A 13081-nucleotide genomic window follows, 5' to 3' on the forward strand; every position below is an offset into this window, starting at 1 on the left:
TTCCTTCCAGCTTCCCATCACATCTGTAACAAACTTTTAAAATTATATTGCCACACCACCATGCACAAGCCTACCTGCACAGTAGAGATAGATTATTCCATCGCATTCAGATGGTTAACAGAGGTTAGCAAGTCCTGTATTATATATTTATATCGCTTTCTAAGAAAGTGCATATTAATGTTTACTTTAAGAATGTGTAAATGGTGCTATCAAGAATCTGATAAATTTTATCCCAGTTTTTTGTGTACCACTTCTAATGTATGAGATTTATTTTTTTATTGGAAAAAAATAAACAGTATGAAAGCATTAAATTGGTAGATTTTAGTAATTTAACAATGAATGGAATCCCTATATTACAGGCCCTATCTTTCTTTGGAAATTTTAATGGTGGTAATAGATTTCAACAAAGGTACTGATAATCACACTCCTTTTCATCTATGCTTATATTGCATTCTTGATTCATATGTTGATTCCTCACTGAGTTCTTAAGTCAATTTTATTTACTATACATCTTCTTTAAGAAGGGAATTCTTTCCAAGGCAGCAATTGAAAGAAGATGAGAATATAATTTAATACTCTTTACTCCACAGACACAATTTGAGACCAGTTACTCTGTTAGTAGGAGAAATTCATCACTCATTAAATACAGGGCAAGCATGGCTCTACATAATAATTTTGAGTGCAATGCAGTCTTATAAATTTAATGTACACACTTTATTTAAATGATGCAAACAGCCATATGAAATTGCACATGATTAGAAAACAAGATGAACTCATTTTGCCTCCTGCTTGGTTTCTCATAAACATGAATACATAATATTGTTATGCACTGTTGTTCATAGATGTCTTTTTACATAAAGGGTAAGTATCATATTACTTTAACAGATTATTTTTGGAATTCTGCATGTTATTTTTTGTTTCATCAGATATGTGCCCCAGTTAAATTACATTTCTTCAAAAAATGAAAGTATTAGAAAATTTGTCATGTTCATTTTGAAAAAATTGAAGTGTAGAACATATTACTAGATAGGATGTCATTCCACTGGTCTATATAAACAAAATCTGTTCTTGAAAATTGAAGCATTACCTTGTATAATTAATAAAGTACATCAAATCAGATTTGTAAATAAAATATTGTTTAAATTGAAAGTATTCAATATTTTGATTAGATTATTTTTTTAAGGAAAAAATATTTAACGTGTATGTGCTGAATTTTTTTTTAAATAGTTTTTATAATCGCAATGGAAGGGCAATTGTCTCATTACAAGTGGTACAGAAGCCAATACTTGGGTTACCATAGATATATAAACAAGTAAAAACTGTGGAACAAGTTTTAAGCTCATTTTGGAAAAAAAAAACAGTTCTGTAGAAATGCATATTTGTATTTGTTTCTCTAATAAATCTGCAAATAGCTTTAAAAACAAATTAGTTTTAATTATTTAAATTATGAGTTTTGTTAAGTAATTTAACACCTGCTTTGTCTTACATTTTGTGAAAACCTTGTCTTATGGAGATGAATAGAGACTTAACTCTGGAAATGAAGGTAGGTCTGCATTTTTTCCCCAAAGGTTAGGTACTTAGCAGTTAAGCATATTTGCCTCTATGATATGATTAATGAAATTTTGTGGAAAACAACACTTTTTTTCACCCTGTAAATGACATCAGTTTAAACATTACTTCAACCAATAAAGGGCCAATTTGTATCTGCTTTAATTCAATACCAAAAGAGCAGAAAGTAAGTGGAATCATATGTTCAATGATTGAAACCAACTTTTTTTACATATAACAAGGAAGGAATATAGACGACTCTTAACCACTGTGCCTCAGTCTTCTTTAATGTGACTTGCACATTATGATTAAAATTGTGGTCTAATTCTAAAATGCATTTCCTTTGAATTGTGATTTTTTTTTTATAATGTGTGTTGAAACTTTTAGGGTAACATGCAGTCATTTATTTCTGTAAATCTAGAGTCTCCATTTTATTAAAAATAATTTGTAATGAAGAATAGATATGCTAAAATAAGTACTGATGTGTATATGTATATAATTTAAATTATTCTGCTTAAACAGAAATGCCATAGGTGAAGCACTCAATTGAGGATTCCAATCCCATTGAATTATAAAGAACATTCAAATTATAATGAAGCCTGAATTTGTCTTTTTTTTTATAATTAACAAAATATTTTGGGGACTTGTCTTATGAAACCTTTAAGCATTTTGTAAGATTGGCTAATCCAAATTAACAGCTTTTGATCAATAACAAAAATATTGTATCTTGTCAGTATTTTAGATAATGATAATTACATCATTTTGATCTTTAAAGGAATTCTTTTAACCTAAATATCAAAATAATAACTTCTCAGAATTTCCATACTTTTAATGTTATATCACTTTTTAAGTATTAAGACAAACCAAATCCTTAGTAATATATAATCATTAAAATATTTCACTGTACTTGACATCTTAGACTTGATTATTTTATGGTGATTCTATATTTCATGTTATTTTAGGGTAAATCTTGGAAAGGGCTCCGATTAGAGGAAGCATATAGACCAATAGTAAGACCAAGCCATGCTGAAATTGTATTCTAAAATAAACCATTACATTAAATGTTTGAAGTAAAGACAAAATTGAATAACAGTTGCAAAAGATATTTGTGTATACAAATATAAACATCTTGTTAAAAAAATACAACAAACTTTCAAATCTATTAAATCAAACGTTAACCCTTATATTTTCCAAAATATCTTAGGAAAAGCATTGTCTGATCAATTCTATGCAGAGTATACCTACCTTATGAGGCTCAATTCCCTGAGTAAAACACATTTGATAATATGTTCACCACTTAGGAAACGCAAGTCTTAAGGATCTTTAACATTTCAATGTTGCATCAACATTATGCATTTTGTTTTTGGAGGGGGATATTTACACAAAGGTAGAGAGTAGAAGCAGTTGTCAGGACATTTCACTTCCAATCTACTTGTTGTATTAGAAAGTAATTCAGAAAGTCAGACACTGAGTTAGCTAGTTTTAATCATTAGATTTTTCTAATCACTGTGCCAATAGAAGGACAATTTCTAACGCTAAGATTCCTGTGATTTATTAACGATATTTATTTATTTATTTATTTGAAAGAGTTACAGAGAGAGGGAGAAATTAGCACTTCTATCCACTTCTTCACTCCCCAGATGGCTGCATTGGCCACAACTGAGCCAGACTGAAGCCAGGAGCCAGAAGCTTCACCTGGTATCCCACTTAAGTAGCAAGGCCCCAACCCTCTTGGGCCATCTCCTGCTTTCCCAGGCCACCAGCAAGGAACTGGTTTGCAAGAGGAGCATCCAGGACATGAACCAGTGCCGATATTGGATGCTGGCCCCTCCTGTCATGTTTTGACTTCCTTCCTTCAGAAAGTGCTATTTCTACATGAACTACAAAGGTTTAGTCCAGAGAGCTTTTTAAACTTCAGCTTTTCAGATTTCTGAAACCGACTTGCATGCATTCTAGTGGACAGCTAAATAGAATCATTGTCCCGTGTCTTCAGAGCATGCTTCAAATTTCAAAGCTTTCAACAATTGATAATTCAGTTATATCTGAACTTTAAAAACTTACTTTCATGAAATTGTAATGTTTTTTTCTTTAAAGAGAATATCCCTGTAACCCATCCCATTTTGTACGTATTTCATTTAAGATCATTTAATAAAATAGCTTACAATCATTAGTTCTTGTACTTGGCATTTCAATTTGTTATTTCATGGATAAACTTTAACAATTTTAAAATTGTTTTCTTTAGATATAAAAGTATGCAAAGAGTTTAACAGCTGGTAATAATGACAGATTTTCTGGTTGATTTATGAACTTTCTGGAAAAAAATTATTTACCTGTGGATCCAGTCATCATTAGTATGTTGAATCAAAAAGAAATCTCATGAACAAAGTTTGTCATTAGATTTCAGGTTGATTTCTTCATTTTGGACAGAGTAAGATGTTCTAAGTATCTGGCTTTATAAAAAAGGAAGAAAATCATACAAAAAGGCAAAACACCAGAGGATTAATCTTTTGAAGAGTGAGAGGATAACCAGGTCAAAGAGACACTATGAGCCTGTGACATTGCTTAAGAATACAGTGATGACAATATAACATCTCTATTGTACATTTTCAAATTTTGTGTTTATCCTATCATTGCTGTATCTTCTAGATTGATAACCCAAGGTAATACACTAATCAAAGTACAAATGAAGTGGCATGTAGCATGAAATGGTGCTACATAAACATGTTATTACATTATATCAGTAATTCTGCCCTGCCATCTTTATTACACCAAATATTTAGATTGGCACACTTTTTTGGTTATTTGCTTTATTTTTCATTTTTACTTATATCAGTTCTTATGATGACATGAAGAAATCAGGGAAAGGTACCAATTTTTATATTTTCATTACAGTACTATTCACAAAGGCACAAAATTGATAATACAATAAAATGCAGATATAAAAATCCATATTTCTCTGATTAGTATATTTAACACTCAAATGAGATCATACATTCTGTGTGTATCTGATTCTAATTTTTAACCCAGAATAAATTATTTTTACTAATAATGAGAATGTCGTCTCTGTTTTAAAGAAAAGACCAATGTAATTAAACTTACTATGATTCTTTAAAATCACTTCACACATTTGGGAAAAGCAAGTTTACAGTTAAAACTTTATAACTATAATACTCATTGTTTTTTTCTCATTATCAAAAGCTTTGTTACCATTAACCTACTTTCAATATATTTGAAAAGTTGGACTTCTAAAATTATGTTATTGCAGTTTGTTTAATGGAAAAGTACAAAATTTCTCTCAAGCATTTTCACAAATGATTCCCATTGCATGATGAGATTAAAAGAATTAATGTTTATGTTATCTTCTGCCATGTACAGAATACACTTTTGTTCTTTAATTAATTGTCACGGCATTGTAAGTTGAAAGTATAAGTTTTATATTTGTTTTACAGAAGGCGACATAATACCCAACTACTGAGTACAAAGCCAGTAAGAAAAAAGTAATCAGTTGAGGAGTCATCCTACTTTAGTGAGAGCATAAGTTTTTCTAATTCATAAAGTAATAAAAACCATGTAAATATATTTTTGGAATAGCAAACAACTTTAATGTGAGTTAAGTGGCTTTGTTTCAAAAAGTTGAAATAGTCTGAAGTTTTCAGCATTATAGCTGTCATATAAAGCAATATACAATAGTAAGCATGTTGCCATTTAAATTGTACTTTGAGGGTTTTCACAGTACATAATATCTCTTGAGAGATGCCTTAAAAAGTAGAGAAATAGAAACCATAACCTTTACTAAAATGAAGCATGTTATGGAAATAAGCATGTGCAAGCAATTAGAGTAACAGAGTAGAGATAATTGAATTACTTGAAATAAATATGTACCCCCCTCATCTGTCCCAGTGCATTAGTTGTGTGATCCTAGAGAAAATTCACTTTATTTTATTGTGAATGCTCCCAAGATACAGTGTACTGCATGATTTCAAAGCTGTTTCCAAGTACTGCTGTTCTTCAATTTTGCTCATAGAAGTTAATAAGAAAAATTTGGGCCATTTAATAAGTTTTTATTTAAAAGCTGTTCTCAAACTTCAAAGAATGTACATAATACAGTGGAATCAAATGATGTATAGTATGATAATATTTACCTGGAAATTTTATCTTCCAGCCTTGTGAAAAAGAAGAGTAAGTTAATAATACCTATTCACATATGTTTAAAATTTATTTAAGATATATAAATTGTAAAAGTCAATCAAAACTAGCAATCTACACCCATTATAAATAAAATTAATGGAATATATTTGAAAAATGATTGCTGTCATAGAAGTTATATGATATAGTCCACTAATACACTGTTTCTTGATAATTCTGTTGGGAATTAAATTTTAAAGCATTCCTAAGGGATGTTTTGATGTATTCTTAAAATTTATTAAATCCATAAGTGTACCAAAAGATAAAGATTATTATATAAGACAAATGAACAAAATAGTTAACATTTTCTTCAAAATTATGTTATAAAATGCACAGGAAAGACATTTTATGAGACCAATTTTAAGATGAGTCAGATCTAAAGGAAATTTTTAAAATTCTGAAATAATAATACTTTTTGTCTATCATTTATTATTCTTTCTTTTTCTGGAAGTCAGAAAAATAAAAATAAAAGGTGCACAATCTCCACATCCAACATAAAATAAAGTCTACAGTTTTTTCTCAGTCTTGTCATCAAAGGCACAATTTATATGCATCATCTTTCCTTATTTATCAGTGTAGTTTGAGAATCAAATTAGCTCTTTAATATCCAATTTGATCATCACTTTTAACATATTCAGAGATTATTTCTTTGTAGAGTAATTAATAATGTCTTAAAAAGTGGCTTAAAATAACTCTTAAATGTGGTTCAGTTATTGTATTGAGATTATTTTAATCACACATTTGCTATGCTATTTTTTTAAAAGATTTATTTATTTATTGTTTATTTATTTGAAAGCAAAGAGAAAGAAAGGTGTCTTCCATCCACTTCGGAGCTAGGCCCATCTGAAGCCAGGAGCTAGGAGCCTCTTCCAGGTCTCCCACACGGGTGCAGGAGCCCAGGGACTTGGGCCATCTTCTTCTACCTTCCCAGGCCATAGCAGAGCTGGATTTGAAGTGGAACAGGACTCAAACCAGCTCCCATAAGGGATGCTGGCACTGCAGGCAGCAGCTTTACCTGCTACACCACAGTGCTGGCCTCTATTTTTTTTTTTTTAATGCAAAAATAGAAAAGAAAAAAAAAGTCCTAATTCATCAAATTAAACTTTTCAAATTGGGAAGTAGCCTTTGCATATTCACTGTTAATAATACATTCAACTTTGGTTTTATAGTCATTAGAAAAAGCAAAAGTATGTCATCACTGAAAATGATCTTTTAAAAATTTGCCTTTTATTTTAGAGTTAAGGCAAAACTATAAGGATAACTGTGTTGATTCCATAGTAGGACAATTATTCTTTTTTCTAAGATAATAATAACATAGAATATCCCAGCAGGAAAGAATGCAACAATTTTAAGCTAAAGTGTTTTGAAATAATTGCCGTGCCTTGTTTTTCAAGTGAAGAAATGTATAAATCATTTGATTTTATAAGATTTTCTGAGCTTTATTATCCCCAAAGGTAGATTCTAGGCATTCCTAGGCAAGAAATAGCTTATGTCTAGCCTTTAAAGGATTCAAATTAATATTCTAAAACTCATGATATCTGAAATGATACCTGATAAGCATTTAAGAGTTATAGATATGATTCCTCTAATCTCAAAGTAAAAGGAATACATTTCATGATTAGAAGTAAATTTGTCACTCCTTTTAAGAAGTTATGTTTATTATCAGAATGTTAGCCTAAAAACATTCAATATAAGTCCCACAGACCCAGCAGAATATATAGGAAAAGTGGGTCTTGGTATAGACAAATATGGATTTCAGATTCACTTCCACTGTAACTGAACATGTCCTAGACTCAAATATCCTACAAAGTAAATGGGGACCATGAGTAACACACATATCAAGTTAAATAGTATTTATCTTAAGTATAGCTAAATTTGAGCACCTAAATTAAACCAATATGAGATGAAGTTGTTTCTATCAATGTTGTCTCTAAAAATTATGAAAAACACTGTATTGAACAACAGCCCAGAAAGATTTGTGAGTACAGTTTACAAAATAAATGATCGTAATGAAACCTAAGACATTTGAAAGAATGGATCCGATACAGACATACCTACAAAAAATACAAGCAAAAAATAAGCCTTAAATATTCTATCAGACCCTTTTATCTATTAGAGTTCCACATAAATTGTCCCTCCTAAATTTATTACTACAGATTTTTATTAAAAATTTGTAAAATACAATTTCTCATATCAAATGATATGGCAACATTTCCCAGCATTAATTGGAGAACAGGAAAAAACTTGTGTGAAGATATATGATTAATCCTCATTTATTAATGCATAAAATTAAAATGTATCATATGCAAGATGTTTATGAACACTCAAGAAAAATACTTCTTAAATATATTTTGCTACATCTATAAACCTCAAAAATAAGTGGAAAAATGAAAATATAATGTTGCGAAGATTAATAACAAAATTTGCAATTGATTAATAGACTTGCTGAAATTAAGTAAGCATCTGGCAACTAGATGCTTTTATTGGATATAATAAGTTCAGCGAATCAACAGCAAGTTCATCAGATTGCCCCATTAACTGATCACATTTCAATTTAAATCTTCCTTAAATGCCTCCATAAAATCTGCTGCTCTCCACAAAAATAAACAATGAATAGCTGTAAATTATGTGTTACACTGTTTTTAATGTTAATAAAAATACCAACAAGTTTTTTGTTTTTACATACTTAGTATTTTATATTTCAAATAGTTTCCCTGTAAACTCAACCTCAGTAAAATTAGCTCTCATTTAATAAAAACAAATCTTTTTTTAATTTAAAAAGGCTAGGTGCATCCTTTTTTTTAATTTATTTGACAGGTAGTTATAGACAGTGAGAGAGAGAGATGGAGAGAAAGGTCTTCCTTCCGTTGGTTCACTCCCCAAATGGCCGCTAAGGCCAGCACTGTGTGGATCCGAAGCCAGAAGCCAGGTGCCTCCTCCTGGTCTCCCATGCGGGTGTAGGGCCCAAGCACTTGGGCCATCCTCCACTGCACTCCCGGGCCACAGCAGAGAGCTGGACTGGAAGAGGAGCAATCAGGACTAGAACCTGGGATGCTGGCACCGCAGGTGGAGGATTAACCAAGTGAGCCACAGTGCCGGCCAGATGCATCCTTTATTAAAGAAAAAAAATTGCTTTTAAGATTTTAAAGGTATTAACTACTTCTTAAAAAGGTAGTATCTACTTGAAAACTAATGAAGAGATGTAAGGGTATGTCTGATTGGGTTTTTTTTTTTTTTGTTTGTTTTTTTTGACAGGCAGAGTGGACAGTGAGAGAGAAAGACAGAGAAAAGGTCTTCCTTTGCCGTTGGTTCACCACCCCCAAATGACCGCTATGGCTATTTGCGCTGCGGCCAGTGCGCTGCGCGGATCCGAAGCCAGGAGCCAGGTGCTTCCTCCTGGTCTCCCATGCAGGTGCAGGGCCCAAGCACTTGGGCCATCCTCCACTGCACTCCCGAGCCACAGCAAAGAGCTGGCCTGGAAGAGGAGCAACCGGGACAGAATCCCGTGCCCCAACCAGAACAAGAACCCTGGATGCTGGCGCCACAGGCAGAGGATTAGCCTAGTGAGCCGAGGCACCGGCCTGTCTGCATTTCTTAATGCAAGAATTATCGAATAGCAGATACATAGTCAGGTCATGAAAGGATTATAGATTATCAAAGAAGAGTTCACACAGAAAAGTGAAGAAGGAAACATTGGCGTTCTCTGTAGTGTTCATGTCCTGAAATCATTTTAGCCCTGTCAGCTAGCATAGCTAATTTGAAGTTTAAATATTTCAGCAGGCCCCAACAATTTTATTATAAGATGGTAATTGTACCTTGATGTTTTCCAAGTGGTTTGGCATGGCATCAATTCTTTTTTCTCATATCAACCCTTGAAAATGACAAAATCAGTACCAAATTGAATGCTCGTTCCTTAAGCTGTGATCATGGTTTAGCCTATTTCAATACTGGGGAAACATGAGGCAGACACAACTGTTTACTCATCATGGGAATTTTAACAAACCCCACATTGTATAGTTGGTGTGTTCAAAATGTAGTTGTTGGGCAGTTAAAGACTTCATGTTAGAATTTAAAAAGTTGTGGGTAGGATGAAAACAGGACATGAGAGGTCACTTCAGCAATCCCACAGAGGGGAAAATACACGGCACTCCAATTAATATTATTTACCTGTTAGTCCTCAAACTATTTTCCATTTGAGTGATATCTGCTGGTTATGACACTTAAACCTCTAATGAGGATATATATTTTAAAGCTCTTACTTCCCTACCTAATTTGATAAATCAATACCTTTACTGAAATTGGCTCTTAAGTTTAGCTTCCGTATTTGGCAAAGAAGCAATCTTAATCAGGCATATGATTTCTTATACAAGGCAAACATTTTAAATATGGTTCAGTAGGGTTTTTTCCTGCAAAAATAACTTTATTATGTGCATAATGTATTGCTAGTAAATAGAAATCTGTCTACAAAATCTTACATAGTCTGAAGATGTTTTTGTAAGACATATAAAATGGAAACTCAAGGACACAGAACTGCTTTTGCACCCTGAGCAATAGTTACTCCCTATAAAGGATGCATTTCTATGTAGAGATTTAAATAAAAACAAGTACACAAGAGTCTGACTCTCTGATATAAAAGTATATTTGCTTCCATTAAAGAGTTTTCTTTAATCATAATTGAAGAGAAGCTAATATTAGATATATGAGGTAAAGGCAAAGTGTATAGTCCAAGCATGAATTGAGACAGTATTAATAATGATATTTGAAAACAAAATTTTCATAATTATGTAGTTTTTCATTCTCATTAAATTAGAATAGTAATCAGAAAATTTTACTTATTGTGGTCTTGAAAGTATTAACTTGAATAATGTGATTAATGTCCAAAATACACAATTTTTCAAATGGCAGGAAAGGTTTTCTGAATAGAGAAAAAGTAAATGAAGACTTGATTAATAGAGCAGAAAAAGGAAATCAGTCTGTAATTTAAGAAGCCCAGTTAATTTGTTCTTATTAATATTTCTGTGTGTAATAAGCAATTGTAATAATCTTAATCATTCTTGAAAGACAATTAGTTTCACTAAGTTGATAAAATAAGAAAATTGATGTTCAATGATATACATATTTAAAGTCACGTTAAGGGGCCAGAGTTGTGATGTCAAGCCACCACTTGCCAACATCAGCATCCTACATCAGCATGCTAGTTCTAGTCCAGGCTGCCCCACTTCTGACCCAGCTTCTTGGTAATGCTTCTGAGAAAGCAGCAGAAGACAACCCAGTTGCGCGGGTCCCCATCAGCCACTTGGGAAACCCATATGGAGTCCCTGCCTCCTGGCTTCAGCCAGACACAAACATGCCTGTTTCAAACATTTGGGGAGTGAACCAGAGTATGGAAGATGGATTCTCTCTCTCTCTCTCTCTCTCCCTCCCCCTCATCCCAACTCTGCTTTTAAATCGATCTTTAAAAAATAAACACTTCAAAATCATTTCTTAATGGCATGAATTTTTATAAAGTGACTGATTTTTTATCATCATTATCAACAAAAATAATTCTGAAACACAAGGTGGTCTTAAGACTTGAATTACATAATAAAATATGAGATTCTAAATAGCCTATAGTAAGTACAGTAAAGATCACAGGAAGTACTCCTAAATAAAGCAAGGAAGCTTATTTGATCAGAGCTGATCAATAGTCTACAGATTTCACACACTGTCACAGGATGATTATACCAAATATGTTTAAAGATCTAACTATGAAGAGAGAATGTATGGTTGTAACCCTATGGAAGTTTTAACCATGATTTAAAGATTAAAGGAATGATTTTGAAATTTTTGAATGAATTACTTTATTTGTGATACAAGATCCTTTCTGTCTTGATCTTTGTGTGTTTAAACTGTAAATATTCAATGTGAAGTTTAGAAACACTTCCTTTCATTCACTCAAAATTTATTGTTTTACGTCTAAGGGCTAGTTGGTTAATATTTCAATCCAAAGGGTTATATTTTCTGGTCCCTTTAGGAAACCTGTTTTATTTTTACTTGCCAAATATATTGAAATCAGACGTCAAGTGCATTAACATGGAACATATGAAACACCTTTTGTTGTATTAATAAAAAAAGAAAAAAAGAAAAGAAAAAATTATAGCATATCAATGCATGTGAAAAATGATCCATCCTTATTTTTCTGTCCAGTTTTCACCAAATTCTCTGTCAGAAAGTGATGTGAACATTCATGAAGGGAAATTATATACATATGTACAGTATAAAATATGGGCCAGACCTATGGAGACAAACAGCGATATTATTGTGTGGGCAAATAAAAAGCTGTAAATTGTTCTGCAGACTCCATAGAATAAACATAGAAATGACAATATCAACTTACATTTGCATTTTGCTCTACAAAGTTTAAAACACTGTCAAATATTGTCTCATTTGATTTATCATGATGCCTCTTTATTAAGAAGCAAAATGCACTTAAATTCAATAATTTGAAATTTTAACATACATATTATATACCAGACTTTTTGTGGATTAAAAAATGATTATTATATTTCCAAAAATCTAACCCATATATTGAGATTCTATAAAATATACCATTACTACAATCAGTCTTAAACTGCTTCTTGAAAGTATGCACAGAAAGAAACCTTGAGTTAGAAAAGCATGGAGTTTTCTATTGTTTAACATTATATCTTAACTTGCACTATTAAACTTAAAATAGAGAAACAGAATTAGTAAATACAAATGATTTTTTTGCAGCTGGTCTCTTCTCTCTCCTAGTATAAACATCAAATAAAGTGCCTGAAAAATTAATTCACATAATGCCATATAGCCACCCTGCTGCCAACATTTAAAGTGGAGTGGTGATGTGTGTGGATGAAATTTAAGGATTAAAAGATAACCTTGTTTTATTTTTATTTCAAAATTTTGAACAAGATTATTTCTCCTTACGTATTCACCTATTCATTTCTTATCTATTCATTTCAAATTTGGTCAATTTATATGAAGTTCAAATACTTGGTATTATTACATGCAACTTTCATTATAACCAAGAAAGCTAATAATGAAAACTTTTTTTCACTTTTTTCTCTTATCAAATATCATAAACTTTATTTTCTTTGATTTTGAAATGAAAAATTAAAAATCATCTTATGTACATTCATGAAGCAAATAAAACCAACTAATTTAAAATATATTGACCACTATATGTGCCCTAAAACTTTAGTATATAGTATCCTCCAAGAATAATTTTCCTTGTATTTTTTAAGGAAAATAATCTAAACCTAAATATAAGTATTTGTATTGTATCTGAAGTGCTTAAAACCTATATGATGAATAACTGACAATTAAGGCC

At 31.6% G+C, this 13081-nt stretch overlaps 1 protein-coding gene across 6 annotated transcripts in view; it reads left to right on the forward strand.

Annotated features, from left to right (window-relative positions):
* Window positions 1-1425, forward strand: part of NOVA1 (NOVA alternative splicing regulator 1) — a 155172-nt gene extending 153747 nt beyond the window's left edge. For all 6 annotated transcript variants that reach the window (XM_008269458.4, XM_017348235.3, XM_051822731.2 and 3 more), the window contains one exon: window positions 1-1425. This exon is cut by the window's left edge and continues 4407 nt beyond it. The gene's annotated coding sequence lies outside the window, so the exon portion shown is untranslated.
* The last annotated feature ends 11656 nt before the right edge of the window (window positions 1426-13081 follow it).

This window comes from Oryctolagus cuniculus, chromosome 12, assembly GCF_964237555.1.
Source record: "Oryctolagus cuniculus chromosome 12, mOryCun1.1, whole genome shotgun sequence".
NCBI lineage: Eukaryota > Metazoa > Chordata > Mammalia > Lagomorpha > Leporidae > Oryctolagus > Oryctolagus cuniculus.